Below are 18741 nucleotides of genomic sequence, written 5' to 3' on the forward strand. Positions count from 1 at the left end.
ATCTTGAGAATTATTGGCTCTCAGCCTTTTCCACAATAATCAGTGACCATGTGGGTCATTCCCCACAGTAAACAAAGGATCTCTGGAAGGTATGGCAGACCCCACTCAGTTACCCATATTTCTAATGATGTCCCCTGGTTTGGAAGTCACATGAAATACCTCTGATGAGGAGAGATTATTCCACAGGCAGAGGGTCATTTTTTTTTAACAAGTTAACAAGTATGTAAATTTACCTCCTTAAACCACTTAGGAAGACTGAAGCATTAGCAAAGCTATTCCAGCTGAAGTATAAACTGAGGGAAGCCCGAAGATGAAGGTTAGAGAAACTTATTTATTCCTGTTAAGGAAGATACCTGTTTTTTTTTTTTCAGAGAATGTAGGGAGAAATGAACCAGCAAGGCAAAAGACTAGAGGGGATGCTCTAGTCAGGTAGAGGAACTGAAAACAGTTCAAGAGTCTGTTTCTCATTGCTCCAGCCAGCAAGTAAGACATTTCAAGAATCATTGTCTTGGAGTAATTAAGCTTCCCAATTCTAAACACCAAAGAAGGGTCATGGCCTGAGTTAGAATCTTTTTGGATTAGACTCTTGCCAATGCCCTTCATCTAATCCAAGAATTTACAATTTGTGGCATCCTGCTGATAACCAGTGTGGAAGGTGATTAGAAGCCTGACTAACATGATATACCATGTCTGCTCCCACTTTTATCAACTAAGAATAACATATTTGCTTTAACCACTTCAAAAGTTAGTGATGAATCCCACTCTTTAGTTCATAGGTCTGGAAGATCTGCAAGTGTAGTCCTTTCTCCAGCTGCCATTTCTACCGAAGCATGGATGTCCTCTACTCATAGGTCAACAAGTGTGCTAGACACTGATGACAGGAGGATATAACAACAAGAGTAGGCATTGGATTATAGAGAAGAGCAATGTCCACAAACATCACAGATTCCAAACATCCCACCTTCCATTTGGTGCTTGGGTGATATATGCTCATTGATACTAAGAGACAAAGCTCCATAGAGACCAGATCCGGGATTTCACTAAAAAGGCTATGAAACTTGACCACTTATCTGACTTTCTTTAGATGCACAGGTAATTGTTACAAGAATATTATTAGGATCCATAGAGTTGAAAAAAAACAAAATTAGAATAAAGGCTACAACAATGTATTTATTATTCCAGATTCACTGTAAATTTTTCTCTAAGACACCCCTTGGCATTTGTGATATTACAAATATCTAACATCACAAGAGAGCATCCACTGTACAGGTGCCAGTCTCTATGACAGTATGGACTGTGTAAACTGAATATTGTTAACTCAGGCTGTACCAAGGAGCAATGTAGTAGGCACAAGTCAGCTTAGGTTCTAATTTAGGGTTGAGACCAATCTGCTGTGTGCTTTTGGGAAAACCACTTTCCCTCCTTGACCTCAGTGTCTGTGCTTGAGAGGCCTTAGGCAGCCTAAGTGTCTTCATCTCTATAGTCCCTTATTCTAGGTTTCTTTGAATAGATTATGGGATATAAAATGATTTATGAAGTTGACAGAGTCACTGAGAGAAAAAAAAACACACATGCTTTCTGAAGTTTGTAGTACAATTTATGGAGTCCTGAGTATCACTCCATTCTCTAGGTAGTGTTGGGGTTTTTTTGTACTGTGGGAGCTTCCTTTATGATCACGATCTTCCCCCATTCATGCAGCTTTTCCCCAAGATCACATTCAGAGATAGTGAGATGGATCAGCAAAGTCAAAGAACTTGCCAACAAGCCTGACAAGCTGAGTTCAAACTGATCCAGGGTCTCACAAAGTAGGGAGGTATCCGAACTGATACTCAAAGACGTCCTCTGTTCTCCATACATGTGCTGTGTTGTGGTACATGTGTACCCATAGATAATCTCTCTCTCTCTCTCTCTCTCTCTCTCTCTCTCTCTCTCTCTCTTTCTCTCTCTCCATATACACACACCAAAAATAAGCAATTTAATAAAATTAAATTAAGTCCAATAAAAAGATCTCATTGCACCCTTAAAAAATATGCCAACTGCAACAAAGCACATGCTAGCAAATACCTAGATGATTTCTGTGGTTATCAATGAATCTTCATATACCTGAAAAACAGCGTTTTGTGTAGATCTAACATCCTGTTGCCTGTTTCCTGTTTTGGGTGAACATAGAATCTTAAGGATTCTTTAAAAGGATTGCCATTTAAAAGTCAGAAACCCAAACTAGAATGTTAGTTATTTGTTAATAATAACAGATAAATTAAGCAACTCTGGACTTACTATCTAAATGCTAAATATATTCTAGATACTACTGCAGATAAAAAGGCTAGTGTATGTGCAAACATCCCCAGCAAATATTGACAAATTGTTGAAGAACTTAATGTATAAATTCCAGTCTCATCATGTATGCTTCATTAATTTAAGTCCAAGCCATTAGCTCTATTAGATCCCACTTACAGTGGTAGAGGAACATTAGTGCATATAAATGAGTACTTTTCATACCAAGGGGACATACAGTTGTAATTCATTTAACAAACTTGCTATAAACTAATAGAATGAGTCCTACTCTTTAGCATAACTGTCCTGACAAGTCAAGTACTAGCATTTTGTGACCACAGTGTTTATCTTTGAGGTCAACCACAAAATGCAAACACTAATAAAGTCTAAAGCCTCTGCAAAGACTACTCCATCTTGTGCAATACCACATGCAAAACAGGATTTTACTTCTGGGGCATTCTTTATTTGTAAGATGAAATGTCAATATACCACCTGCTATACTCAAGACTCATCAAATCAAATTGTGGTGCAGGTCTGTTTTCAACTACATGGAATAGTTTTACATTTATTTGTTCTCCATCTCTGTCTCTGTCTCTACCCCCCCCCCCCCGTCGTGTGTGTGTGTGTGTGTGTGTGTGTGTGTGTGTGTGTGTGTGTGTGCGCGCGCGCGCATACACATCCCACAGTGTGTATATGGAAGTCAGAGGAAAAATTGCAGGGACCAATTCTCTCCTTCCAATATGTGAATTCAGAGGTTTACACTCATGACATTATCTTTGGGAATAGTGTATTTACCCCCTGAGCCATCTCACCTGCTACTACCTGAAATTTTAAAATACACTCATGTTGGAAAATTTCTAAATTAAGAAAGACAGAGTTTAAAAGCAAATGTTGATATTAGAATCAATCAAAATCATAACTTACTGCTAAAATTGAGGCTTTCAAATCTGGTGGTTTGAAGTCCTTTCGTACCTCTTGTTACCTATGTCCCTTTGGATAGGTTGACTTTCCTGATCCTTATTTACCTTATGCATAAAGTGGAGAAAATAAGAATACTTACAAGTATGGATTAAGATAATACTTACAATGTGATTAAAATATTCCCTTATATATAGTTAGTGGGCAATGAATTCTATCGATCATTATTTCCTGTTTCAAAAACATTAAATCCACTCTTTTCATGAAATGGTTTTTGAGAAATTTTTGAAAGCAAAAAGGTCAAACTACAGTAGAAATTGAAAAATTGCCCAAAAGAATAGCAATTAAGGAAAGTCAAAAGAGAACAGATTTAAATGTTCCATGTGTTAAATTCCAGAGCTGATCTTGAAACAGACACATCTTCTCATGATCCTAAATTCTTACTGAAATTAATTGTGAATAAACGCAATAAGGTAAAGCTTTAGGAGAAAGGAGAAGAAGGTAGCTACAGCATGTAGAAAACTCGGAAAAATCAGCAAAGAATCACATAGATAGTCCCAGAAAGTTTTCCCAAGGAAAACAAAAATGACCAAAAGTTATTATAGAAGAAAATGTCTAAAGCTATCTAGAATGTGTTGCTGAGCACAGATTGCATATGAGGCCAATTTTAGCAAGTTTTGCTATTCTGGGAGCAAAGAACTACTATACTAAATTATATTAAATTCATATAATAAGTAAATTTATGAAATATATTTATAATTTATAATCATACAATAAATGCATTTATATAATAAATAATTATATTAAATATCTTGTGCTAAAGATGGAGGAAATGCCTGCAAATTCATTTCTATTATATTAGTCCAACTTGGTGGCTAAAAAAATGCATACTTTTTTACCTCACCATTGATACTGTTGCAAATGCTCTAAATTAAATATTAACAAGATTGAGTTGAATTGAAGGATGTTTCAACATTAAGAACGCTATTAAAATATTTTATTGCACTATAGGTAAGAGAAAAAGATCTATGATCCTCACAAAGAGTTCTGCAATCCATTTGATAACATCTAACACTCTGAAGAACTGCTTCTTGATGGTGGAGAATGATCTGAAACCTACCACAAAGGGTACAGATGTTGATTAAATTCTGGATGTATTCCCATTATCACATTAGTGGAAATACTTTTGTCAATACTGAATAACTTCTGGAAAAAATCATCAAAAATAAAACATATATAGTAATAAATATTTTTCGCACAAAGAAACAAACATTGACATTGTGTGGAGCTTGTATTCAGAAGAATAAAAGTTCATTGTAATAGGTAAAATACAGTTAATAAATGGCTATCACTTTCTCTATTTGAAATATTCTGCAATGGAAAAATGCAGACATTAGACATTAGATGATTTACCATGATATCAATAGAGAGGCCATATTTTCAAGTAAATGTAAAAGATATTTTAAAATTTGTCTGTACAGAAAAACCAGAATACCATCCAATTTTTGAAAAGAGAAGACATGGGGTTAACTTTCCCTGATATACAGAATGCTGTATTCTGAGACTGAGCAATTAAAACCAGAAATCTGTATAATAGGAAGGGATGAATACAGGGATATATGCAAAGAATAATATTATACATCTATGCAAGCATTTAAAACTTTTCACTTATACCAGGACAACTCAAGGCATAATAATAAAGATCAGCAAAATAATTTCTTCTGGGGTCATTCATGCATCATATTGATTATAAAATGCCAAGGAAAGAATGAAAGCTGCTTTGTGCCCATGGAAACCCAAAATTCCAAACATCATTAACATGTAAATTCCAGACATGTCTTGTGATTCCTTTTCTGAAGAGTCATTTACTTACAAGGTCAAGTGTATGAGGAGAGTCTGGCTTTGGACTTTCATAACTTACCTAACCTAGATTTTACTTGTGGGGATTATAAAATTGGAATAATGTTTCCATGGCAGAAATGTATGATATAAAAAAGCAAACACGTAATAGTACTAAGAGAGTTTTATGAAGTCTAATCAGCTTCTTAAATGCATATACAAGAATAAAGAAACAATAACAACAGAAACATTACAAGGTTTTATAGGTGAAGAATGAGGAAAGATTCCCACAATCCAATTCTGAGATTATTTACAAAGCTCTCAGATGAGAAATACATACAGCTATGTGATGCTATTTCACATTGGTAGGTCATCAGATTAGTGGCCTAGGATAGAGCATTAAGTCTTTGTATAATGACAGTGGATTGCAGTGGATTGGTAGAATTTGCTAGAGGGTGGGATTTCAAATTGACGAAGTAGGAATCAGCTTTTCCATTTTACTGTTTCAGGTATAATGTGTCCATTCTCAGTGAGGCACCTATTAGTGGAGTCAGATGAAGGTCAGTGTGGACACAGCATGTGAGGCAACTGCACTGGTTCTAGGTTTCTTTGATGGAGACATTCTGAAATCTCATAGACAAGACTTTTTAGAAGAATGCTGACATGAGGCAGCTTTTTGTCCATGATCAAGGAGACAAGTCTGTGAGCTTGGCTGTCTCTTTATAGTGGCAATTTCTAGCATTTGGGCAATGTAATACTTTATTACTTTGTAATCTATTTTAGGACACAGTAGAGAGAAATATTCTATTTAGAAATAGAAAGGCTATTTCTAAAAGTATATCAATAACATTGTGCAATTAGTATAATTAGTTTATTAAATTCTGAGTTCATTGTGTATGTGCATACTTACTATTTACATAACTTGTAAATAAACAGATTTTGTAAGTATAAGTTTCTTCATTATAAGCATAACTCATAGCTTCTAATCTAAGATGAACTATTTCTTCTTGGTGTGATCCAAGAAACAATTAGAGAAGATGTCTCCAAACTAGACAACTGAGGAGTTGGGTTTGGTAAAAATAATCTAACCCTTGGCACACTTCTGTTTCCAGAAATAGGTAGGACCTGGTGACTGAGAACAGATTTGCAGATGATCATGTCCATGTTGGCTAAACATCTTCCTTTAAAGAAAGCATACATATGAAACTCTTGCTATCTACATTATTGCCCTATTTATAAACGGGTCATTGAAGAATTCATTAAATTAATAATTTTAGAATGAGATTATCCTGGAATATTTTTATAGGTCTTAAATATAAATATAAATAAATTTATAGGAAAGTAGAGCACAGAGAGGAGAAGGTCATGTGAAGATGATAGCATTTGGATTATTCTTGACACAAAATCTAAGCAAATAAACATCCAACAAACAGGAAGAGTATCACCAACCCAGAGATATGGAGCACAGGCTGTGCAAATATCTCTAGTTTAAATGAGTGGTACCTAGAGAAATATCCAGAATGTAACTGTGCTGTTGCTACTCACCCAGTTGGTGATTTCTTAGAGTAGCCATGGAAACTAACTATATGATCAGGCAAAAACAGTCCTGAAAATGTACTTGGAGAGTGGAGTTGGAACTCCAAGTGGTGGCAACTGAGCCAAAGATGTCTTCTGCCCCATATTAGATTGCTTCTTTTGGAGGAAATAGCAAGGAAGAGAATGTCCCATGTTTTAGTTTCTTTTCCTATCATTATCATAATAATGTCTGGTGAAAGCAACAAAAGGAACGAAAGGTATAGTTTGGCTTATGGTTCAAGGGCACAGTCCCTCCTGGTGGGAACAACAAAGCAGTGTGAACTTGAAGCACCTGATGACCCCGCACTTGCCATTAGGAACAGAGAGTGATGAACACTTACCAGTGCTATGTTCTCCTCCTTTCAACACAGTCTAGGCTCCTTTGCCCTGCGAGTGGTCCTGTCCATGATTGAGATGGGCTGTAGGTGGAGGTTTCTCATTCTGCCTGCCAGTCACCAAATAACCACTTTAAATCTAATATTAATGATAATTCTTTGGCCAATGGCTTGGGCATATTACTAACTAGCTCTCACAAATTAAATTAATCCATTTTTACTAATCTCTGTATCACCACATAACTGTGGCTTACTGGTAGTGCTCTGGCGTCTGACTCCTTTGGCCACTACAAGGTGTCTCCCTGACTCTACCTTCTTTCTCTCCAAGCACCTTTTATTTGGATTTCCCACTTTGCTCTATTCTGTCTGACCATTGGTCAAAGCAGCTTTATTCATCAACCAATAAAAGCAACACATATTCACAGCATACAGAAGGACATCCCACATCAATGGGTCTTCCCACAATTAATATAATCAAGATAATTTCCCACAGACACATCCAAGGTCTGTCTTCCAAATGATCTTCTCAAGTTGGCAAGGAACACACAACAGATTTCAAATAAGGGAAAGACTACTCCACAGAGCATCTGGAAGCAGTGATCAGGCCACTCCTACCCAGCTGAGGGTCCTCCAGATTTCACAAGATCTACCTATGTACACACAAATCTCTTGAGGGAACCTGATTTAACGGGAAAATAGTTGCTAGTGGTGCCTAAATAATTAGCAAGGGGGATGACCTCCTGATGCCTGTGATTTGCAGCACACACATTTTATTTACTTTGTTTTTCTTTGATGTGTCCTTATTTGTATGCATTCTGGGCAAAGTAGACTATAGGCCATAGAAGGGAAAGTCTTGAATTGATTCTGAGTATATGTATCACTGTGTGCAGATGAGTAAGAACCAATGAAAATTCTAACACAGAATATCACGTTAATGCAATGGGTACCAATTTCAGTCTCCAAGCCAAGATGAATCAGGTACAATACATTTAATTAAGTAGTAGAGATCAAATTTATTCAATTATTTTCATAATCCCCTTGACTGTGGAATACTTAAATCCTATACTCTTTTCTTTCCCACAAGACTGGAGTAAGGCCACATTTCTAGAATTTTCTATGATACCATGTCAGTGAAGTTTTACTGGTTACTTTTCCTGTTGTTATTATAAGACAACCTAGTTGCTCACAGTTTGAGGGATTTCAGTCCATAGACAGATGTGTTGATTCTTGAGCTCATAGTGATGGGCATCCTGAGTGTAGGAACATGAACAAATGGAGGCTGCTATACTTTTGTACACCATAGACAGGAAACACACAGAGAAAAGGCCAGGGGACCAAGCAAAATCAAGAATGGCATACTTCCACTGTCCTACCTCTACTGGCAATACTTTCTAGTGCTTCCGTAACCTTCCAAAATTATACTGCCATCTGAGGACCAAGTCCTCATCACATGGGCCTGCAGGGCACACTTCATATTCAAACTAACGCATTAGACACTGTTTTTAACTTGACTAGGCTGTCCCTTCTAAGGGTATCTCTGTTCCAGCATGAGTAACCTCTTTAACCCCCTCCCCCAGGTGTCACAACTTAGTCATGTTGGTAAGGACAGGAATTGCACAGCTACTCTCATGGGTGTGTCCTGCAGGGCCCACACTCCTCTTGCCAGTACCCATGTTTTTGTTTTTGTTTTTGTTTTTGACTGTTTCCTCAGCCATTTGTGTCTATCTTCAGTAATTAGTGTCATCCTGTTCTTCTTCAGCTATGTGGCCATACCTCACCTGAGGGACACATCAAGTCATAAAAGGTGAACTGTCGCTTGCAACATTTGGAAAGAAAATTCAGAATGCTTTCTGCCCCGTCACACAGTTCAGTCAACACAAGAGAACCCAGAGTCCGTGTCCTGAATTAATTACATGGATAAGTGATTAAAGGTAAGGAGAAGAAAACAAACTAAAAATTCTTGAATATAGAGCATTTTTCATTTCTTTAGCTTACAATGCCACAGCTTACAATGCCACAGCTTACAATGAACATTTGCTAAACTTTCCATGCCTCAAATTCAAATCACCTTAAATTTTTTTTTTGACAATGGTCACTCAAATTCAGTGGGGTATGTGGAGGGGGAGTGCAGATAAATGTTTCTGGAAGACTTGGGACTTTGGCATTGACATCATAAATTAGTCATCAGATCTGAGTTACTATCCTTAATGTCTAGCCATTGCTGCCTCCGTTCCTAGGGCATGGGTGGGCAGTGATTCATGGCCAGCAGCATAGGTGAAGTGGAAATGTACCTGTCGGATGCTTGCTGCTTGTCCCCTATTAAGAGGACATTGGTGAATGCCAGAGAGCCTTGCTGTAACTTGTCTTCCACTGATCTGGAGAGAGCTCCTCTAGGTGAGTTTGCTGGGTTAGATTATCTGTGAAGAGAAAAGTATGCCCTGCTGACAGTGACATTTTTAAAGTCAGGTGCTTAGCAGAACTTGACGGCTTCATGCCATTCTTACCAATTCAATTATCTGCTGAAGGATAAAAGACAAAGACACACTGTGATGCTGAAATTATGAACAGCAAATGTACCTGTTCTCGATCTACCCACATATTTATATGTTCAACTGGAGGCGCTGCTTTAAAGATCTAGAGGTACCATTACAGTTTCTTTTAGGGATCACTGAGTCCCTAAAATATCATATGTATGCATATACAATATATCATATATATATATATACATATATATATATATGTGTCTATGTGAATTTATTAGAGTGGCTTACAGACTGTGCTCTGGATAGTTCAACAAAGGTTGTCTCATAATGGAAATCGAGTAGTTGTTCAATCCATGAGTCTGGATGTCTCTATAGTTCTAATCTGGTGCTGGAGTTCAGGAGAATTCCTGGAGAACCATTAATTTTTCAGTCTGTGTTGAAATCCTAAAGATTAAACATCATAAAGCAATAGGGTAGACAAACTTTCAGTGAGAGTGAGGGCAAACATGCAAAAAGCAAAGCTTTCTTCTTTCAGGGCGTTTTATGTTGGCTACCACCAGTATGTATGGGCAGATAAAAGGTGCTTCTACTTTGAATTCCCTGGTTAAGAATATCCCTTGCAGAGTGCCCAGCAGCTTGGTGCTTAGTTGATTCCAGATGTAGACAAGTTGACAACTAGGATTAGACATCATAGTTACTATTAGGGAAATTCTAGGACCTCCATCATAGACACAGTCCTGCTTAGCACATTTTTTGTTCTTTTAGTCCCAATTTAAGCACCCAGATTAAGTCTCTCTCCTCAGGGGCATCCATTTATTGAATGTCCCTGCTTGTGACTTGTTTTAAAGGCCCATTATAAACATCTCCTTCATTCTCTGAACTTCCTACTGTCTTTAGTTTGGTTCACTGGACATAATAAATTTAGAGACTTAAAGCCGAACATCGCTGCAAATGTCTACCCCAACCCTGTTTCATTAGGTTTCTGATTATCTTGTCAATCCCTGAACTCTTTCAAAGAACTTTGCTCATTAGCTTAAAATAAAACTTTTCACAATGCACATACAGCTTGTAGTCATTCCACTTCATACCATGACTAAATAACATGAAATACTTAAATGAGGATGGATTTATTTGACCAAGTCCATCATCCTACCAAGGAAGGCATGGCAACCAATTCGGAGGCTGCTTGCTTGTATCTTGGTGGTCAACTGAGAAGCACAGAACTCAGAGATGAACCAAGGCTAGGATGTAAGTAATAAGTACTGTCTCTATATTTCCTGTGCCTGTCTGCTAAGTCCCATGTCCAAAAGTAGCCACAACTTGCTGCAACTGTAGGAATGGACTGTTTAAATACAAGGACCTGTAGGGATATTACATGTTCAAACTAGAAAACACCTGAATAAAACTTTCACAAAACAGACCCTACTTTTTGTGGTCTACATCAATAATTTTCTATTTTGTTCTGGTCTCTAATTTAGTAGTACACATTAGTAATTTTTTATTCTGTTCTACTCTTAGACTTCTTTGAATGGCTGTTAGGCTACACCAAATTGATTTCACAACCCACTAATGCTTTGCAATCTGCAATTTGCAAAGAAGAACCAAATGGAACCACAAAAATGAGCCAAACACAGAGATAAATATAAAACCTTTACTAAAATAAGTAGAGTGAGTATGGTAGATGTTTATTGATAATTGTACTTTAATGATAGTTCATTCCTCTGGACTTTAAGTTTCTAATTATTCTTTCTTGACCAGCTTCCCTTCACTTCAGGGAACCCGTTGACTGCACATCTATGGAGATGTCAACACTGCCTCTTCCCTTACTTTTTTGAAGAGGACATAGTTGAAAAGCAACTTGTCTTCTTGTGTGACATGTGTGTGATGTAATCCTCACCCTTGCTTTCTTAGCACTATCACTCCCTAAAGTCTCTCTGTGCGGAACTGTAATGTCTCACCCATGCATCTCCTGAAGCTTCTAGCATGATACTTAAGGTGGAAAACGCTTTTCCAAGGTACTTGAAAGATTGGGTTTAGCACGTTGGGGAACTACCCATAAGTTGCCTCTGGTGGTGCAAAATAAACTATTATGATTATTCTGAGCGTGTGTGTGTGTGTGTGTGTGTGTGTGTGTGTGTGTGTGTTATGTGTGCAACCTTTCCTGCATATGAGGATGCCAGAGGAAAACTTTAGGTGCTTCATCATGCTCTGCCTTGTTTTCTTGACTGAGTCTCTTACCACACATGGAGCTGGCTGACCAGCAAGACCCAACTATCTACCCTGTTATCCATACCTCCACCATCCAGTACTAGGATTAAGAGCACTACTTGTGGCTATACCTGACTCTTATGTGAGTGCTAGGAAATCTGAACACACACACACACACACACACACACACACACACACACGCACACACATGCTTGTGATGCAAGTGATTTTGCCCATAGAGTCACATTTCCAGCCTATTTTTATTGTACCTTATTTTATTTTATTGACCTAAGATTCTCAATTCTAAAAGGACAAACTTTCTAAACCTGGGTCCCAAATTACTGAATATGAACAGCATTTTTCCTAAGTCTATTATTATTATTGACTAATTATGGATAAAAATAAAATGATTCTTCAAATATTGCCTACACCTTCATTCTACATCTGAATATCATGGTACCTGGAAGGGAAGAACTTGAACATGATAAGGGAGAAGACATGCAATAAAGTCAGATAACATCAATACACATATTTCTAAACAGTTATGAAGATATTTCTCAAGCCCCCACTGCCAGCATGTGTTGATTTCAGGCTGTACACATAGAGAGTATTGATCTGCAGAAATTACACACACACACACACACACACACATACACACACACACATATATATATTCCATGAAATATATATATATATATATATATATATATATATATATTCCATGAAAATAATGTGAACAAACATCTTCTCACATAATAAAAATATTGGCATCTTAAACTTTATCATAATTTTGAACATTTTTAAAGGGTATCATTCTGGCAAAATTTTTATATAAATGTTTATATCACACTTTAAAATAAATCCAACAGCATCTAAATTCCACAATACCTTAAAACTTGCTAGCATATCCTAATAGACACATGTACTTAAATAAATTCATTTCATATTTTTCACATTTCTTGTAGTCATATTCAACTTCTTCACAGATTGCTAGCCTAATTAAATTAATTACATGAGAATCTCAATTAATCTCCTTGTTTTATATAACTACAACATATACAGTAAGTATGTTTACAGAAAATATTTAATATGTTTTATTTTATAAAATCATAAACATTAAAATACATAGTTTTCAGCTTGATATGTCAATAATAATATTAGTATTCAATGTGTAAACAGCATAGATTCTAAGTTCTAACAATTATTAAACATGAATGAATTCATTTCTTGATAAGAAAAATGTTATCCAACTTTGCTCTTTGCATATTTAAAGGAAAAAATTATTTTGTTTAAAATATATCAATTTTCTTTCTTTCTGACTTTTTTCTGAGACAGGTTTTCTGTTTGTAGCCCTGGCTGTTTAGACCATACTAGCCTCAAACTCAGACATCTACCTGCCTCTTCCTTCCAGGTGCTAGAACTAAGTTGCGTGCCACCATGCCTAGCTGAAACCCATAATTTATTGTTCAAAAACAGGGTGTAGAAAATATTAAACCCTTTCTATATTTAAATAAAATGACCATTGGCAGTAATTCATATGAATATTTAATGGTAATTGTTAAAATAAGTTTTCAATAACTTCTTGAATAACATAGACTATAAAATATATCATACATCTACTCACATATGAATATATCAAGCACACACAACATATATGCATATCACACACACACACACACACACACATCACATCTATACCACATCCAAATCTACATACCACACAAACACATTAACCAGATACACAACACACATGTGTAGGCATCTTGTACATATCCATCACACACAGACAGAAGAATGTGTAAAAAAAAAAAAAAGGTAGAAAGGAAGAAAGAAAGAAAAGCATTTGTAAACCCTTCTCCAAGATCTTCCTAGCATTTTCTTTTCTGTGTTCCCCTGAGCTACTCTGACAATTGCGAAGGAATGGGTAATTCAAATTCATACAAAAGCTTCAGAATTAAAGCTATTAAAATAGCTGCTCATATAGAATGATCTTGGGTCTATGGTTCTGATAACTTGATTATCATCCTGAGGAGGTTTTTCTTTATTTGACACCTAAAAGTTTTCTTAGGGCAATAGACCACACAAGTTTGTATTAAGTTTGGGTGAGAGCTTTACCAAGTAAATGAGAAGGGATGAAACCTACATGAGAATTTTTAAGCAAAGCCATACTGAAAGGCTCCATGGAAGAGAAAAACATAAATTATTCTTCAAGTCTACCCATAACCACATATCTTTGGAAAGCTGTGATGTTGCCCATAGTTATTCAGAAAACATGACCTAAAAGAGAAGCTCCAAACAAAACATTTTTCTTGGGATGGACAATTGGGTTGAAGTAAATTTCTGTACTATGTTAGAGAGATAGGGAAAACACTGAAATGTACATTTATGTGTTAAATATCAGTCCTTGGTCTGGAAAGCTTTGCTTAAACTCCAAGGGGATCTCTGAGATTACATAATTGTGTATGCATGTGCTCAGTTTTATGGGTGTGGGGCCATGCCATTCATCAGATTCCAAAGAACTATGTTGTCCCAGAAGAGACATCGAACTGATTTGCTGCTCTTTCCCTGCTTGCTGTGGAAACTCCAGGGGCTGAATTTTTACAAAGTGAAATACAAAGAAAGAGTGGATCAGGATATAAATATTCAAATAGTGAAAGTGTGCTAAGTAGGCTAAGAAAAACATTAAGCAAATAAAGTTGTATTAGAGTCAAAATGCAAAGCCTTTTCTAACATGATGGGTTTCATAGGGGAATTCCAAGCATGAACATGTGTTAGAAGGTGCAGGTACAGCAATACAACGTAATATTTTTCTTCAGGACAATGTCCTGGCTCCTTCCATAGAAAATCCCCAAACCTGTAATTGAAGATCTGTGACGTGTTCTCTGTATAGATATGCATAGTAGTTAATTGTGTTCCATGCACTTCACACATAAAGCTTTTCACAGGCCTGTCATTGAGAGATGTGACAAACATGATTTAAAAGCCTTGAGTAAGTTATCCAAGATCTTAGAACCCACAAGAAGTGATTATGAGTTTGGAGCACTCATATGTGTCATTCTCTGCTCCATCCAACCTTTGGTGAGATAACCATGCTGAGTGTAACAGCAGCTTCCATCTGAAACAAAAGCTAGCAATGTTGTGGAAATTGAATATCCAGGCCTAAGGGACAAGTAGAAACATGTTCTTCAACCTAGCATCCCTGACTGCTGTTTCTCTGTGAGCATAATTCTGGTTGAACTACCCTCCCATATTTCCTTTGCTGCTTGTACCTGTCAAGCGTCCTTCAAACCAAAGGGGCTATCTTGCATTGGTTCACTTATTTCAACATGACGGCTGTGTCTCTACAGAAGATCTATTTGACACAAACAAGCTTTCCCTCCTTGGGTCTCTTCTTCCACTTTGAGTTATATCTCATTCATTCCCCTTTCTGCTACAGTATATTATTTCTCCCCAATTTCTCATTTGCTCTTTAGACAGTTCCACCAGGAGTGTCCAGTCTCTTCAGCCTCTCATCTTGCTTGTTTTTGACTCGTCTGAAAGCTGTCAGGGCTGGGGAGTATTTCCCTCCTAAAATTTCAGCTCATCGACTCCTGGGATGCTTCACCATGCATGGTCAATGAAAGTGGCATTCAGATGTCTCTAAAATCGTTCTGTCTTCTGAAGTTAAAGTAACAAGTGAAAGTAAATTACAAGATGATTTTCTTTTCATTTTGTAGCATATTAAACTGACTTGCCTACATCATTGATTTGGGTGAGCATGTTTCCTGAAGAAAACTCACTCAGCCTCCACACTACATGCGGAGTGTCCTGGAACTTTCCAGTTCATAATGTCTCTCACTTAGAATATGTCCACAAAGTTATGGCACCATCTTGTTTTACATAATCAAATTGGGTTCTAGTCATATAATAAGCTTCACATTTGCAACTCTGCTTTTTATATTTGTTTTGTACCACATGTCCCACACTTTGCAATTCTAAATATAATCAAAAGCTATAATATTTATATAGACCACACAGTTGCAATTTGGCACAAGTGTTGGATGTCTCTTGTGAGACTAGAGTCGGCTTACTGAATACCAAGCTTCTTGAAGACAGGGCCCTTGCCTGATGCATATTCATATCCACAGCACTTGGAGGGAGAGTTATCATAGCAGAGATGCCTGTGAGCTGAATGAATAGATGAAGATTGCCTTTTACCAGTTAAAATATGACACCCAGCATACGTCTATATAGTATGTAATTTGACTGAAGTAAAGGCTCACTTATCCTGCCTTATCTTCTTCTCCTCTGCTCTTTCATTGGCTGACTAAATTTCTGGTTCATCTTTTCACTGGAAAATAGACTCCAGCCGACTGCCAAGCACAGGGACTGTAGCTGCTGCTGCTGCTTCTTCGTGTGTGTGTGTGTGTGTGTGTGTGTGTGTGTGTGTGTGTGTGCGCGCGCGTGTGTGTTATACTGCATTATAGAGCATGTGCATGTACCAGTATGCTTGGTGTTGACACTGGGGTGTCTTCATCAATCATTTTCCTACTTTATTGGTGTGTTTATTTATTTACTGAGGACAGATTCTTTTATTGAACCTGGAGCTGGGTTGGAGCTGACCAGTGATTCCCTTGATATACTCCTGTCTATACCCTATCCCCCCCAAAGCACCTACTTTATATGAAGGTGTGGGGGATAGGAAGTCAATTATCCATGATTGTACAGCAGGTGTTTTCCTCACAGAGCCATCTTCCTGTCCCCTCTACATTTTGCAAGTCAGTCTCCCCTTCTTTCTGACTAAAGCCCTGATTAGGGCAGGGGAAATTGGTGGGGCATAGGTATGGATGGAGGTGGCAGAGAGGAACTGGGTATTAGCACAGGTCAGTGGAAGATGAAGTCCCTCTATCCTTGTGAAGAGAGGATCCAGAAGTGAAAGTAATCTTTAGCTGCAAGCTTTCAAGGATCACTGAGTGGACAAGAAAATAATCTGCAATGCAACTTCATACAGTGCAAACTCAAAAGCTAAGAAATCAAACCAGAGGCCAATTAGAGGTGATCCTGGATTTGAAGAAAAATAAGGAAACATCTTTGAGTGACAAGAACCTAGAACTGTAAGAAATCAAAGGTGATAGGACTTACCTGGGGAAAACAGAGCTAAAGTGAGGAGCCCAAATCTCACAACATTACTTTCATGTCTTGGTGGTTAAAAGATAAAGAAAACAAATGCATCAGAAATTATTGCAACCCTCAACACCTGTATCATTGTAATTTCAAAGGTATGGACAACTTCTGTGTCTTCAGACCTGGAGAGCTGAGTTTACCTGTAAAGATATTCCTGCAAAAACTTCTACTTAGTCACACAAGTACAATGCCAGCTTTCTTCCTGAGATGAAGATTTGGCTAAGAGGAATTCAGAGAATGAATGGAGACCATTGATGGAAGATCCAGTGTTCCATAGGGGCCCAGCTACTGTTTCTAGAGAAAAGACAGAAGGCAGCAAGAGGTGAGCAGAGAATTATCTCTACCTGCTTCTCCCAGTGTGTAATCCCTGCTTACCTTTGAGGATAGAGGCAGACAGCTGTTTCATCCTTCATGTTAAAAGCAGGCCATAGGTAGTCACTTGTAATCCCAACAGTGGGAAGGCAGAAAGATGGATCCTGTGAGGCTCCCTGGTCAGCCAGTCTAGCTCAACTTGTGAACTTCAGGATGGTGAAAAACTCTCAAAAATCATGAATAACAGCTCATGAATGCCACACTAGGTTGATCTCTGGCTTCCATATGCATAAACATACAGATGTACCTGAACCTGTTGAACACACACACACACACACACACACACACACACACACACACACACACACACAGAGAGAGAGAGAGAGAGAGAGAGAGAGAGAGAGAGAGAGAGAGAGAGGAACAGAGACAGACACAAAGATACAGAAACAGACAGAGAAACAGACAGAGAGAGCAGAGTAGAGAAAGCAACTAGCCATAAGAGGAATGGACATGTGGATAGCATAGAGTGTTGCTGGAGGCATATTTCTAGGTTTCTATGATACTGCCCTTTAGATAACCACAGGCACTATGATGGGCCCGGAAGTGGAAAAAGTCCATAAGTAATAATGGGCTTTAATAGAAGAACACACACAAAGAACTAAGCACTATGCTCAATAAACCTTAGTCTTATTAGTTAAATGTGGAATTTAGGAGCATATTGATAAAGTTAAGGATAGGTAGAAAGTTAAGAACAAGGACTTCATCAAATTAGTTTGGTAAATAACATGCTGTATTACACAGAGCAGTATATTTCCTTGTATAGATAGTAGTTAATAGATTTATAATTTTCTAACATATGTGTGACTATAAGATTTAATATCTAAGTTTTAAAGTTCTATCCTCAGAAAACCATGCTGAGGGGCCTGAGCCCATTTTCAACTCTCTTCCATCTTCATATTCTAAGCATCCCTTCTTTGGACAGAGAATAGTTCAATGGGACCTTAGCCACTTTGTCCTAATTTTAAAGTCAAATAACTCCTCTGATCTGAGTGTATAGGTCTCCCAAGTAACATTTATTACTTTGGAGTTAATTGATTGTTAATGTTCTTTCCTCTTCTAGTTGTTTTGTTATTTCTTTTTTTCCCTCTTTTCTGTGTTTACAGTGAGAAGCAACCAATTACACCCGAATTCAGTGGATTTAGTTTTGTTATTACTACTGGTGAAACCACTGTTATTCTTGCATTCTTATTTGAAAGACCAATTCCAGACAAATTGGGACCAGAAGATGCCATTTCTAGAGATTTTCAGATATACTACTGCACCTGATGCTGAGATTTGGACCCACACCAAGAAAGAAATTCATACATGCAATTAGCTCTTGAAAGCCTAGCAGGAAAGTACCTTTCAGAAGAGAAAGAAATGCTGGTCCACAAGACCAAGGCCAGGTGATCAGGAAACTCATTCCTTCTTTCTTCCTTTGAATGTATGCCATGAAACTCATACCTATAAATCCAGCACTTGAAATCTGGAGGCAGGACAACCATTAAAAGTTTAAGGTTAGCACGGTTTACACAGTAAGCTCTTGTCTCAAAAAAACAAACAGATATACCATGAAAATTCCATGAGTATTTTCC

Source organism: Cricetulus griseus, chromosome 3 (assembly GCF_003668045.3).
Source record: "Cricetulus griseus strain 17A/GY chromosome 3, alternate assembly CriGri-PICRH-1.0, whole genome shotgun sequence".
NCBI classification, from domain to species: domain Eukaryota; kingdom Metazoa; phylum Chordata; class Mammalia; order Rodentia; family Cricetidae; genus Cricetulus; species Cricetulus griseus.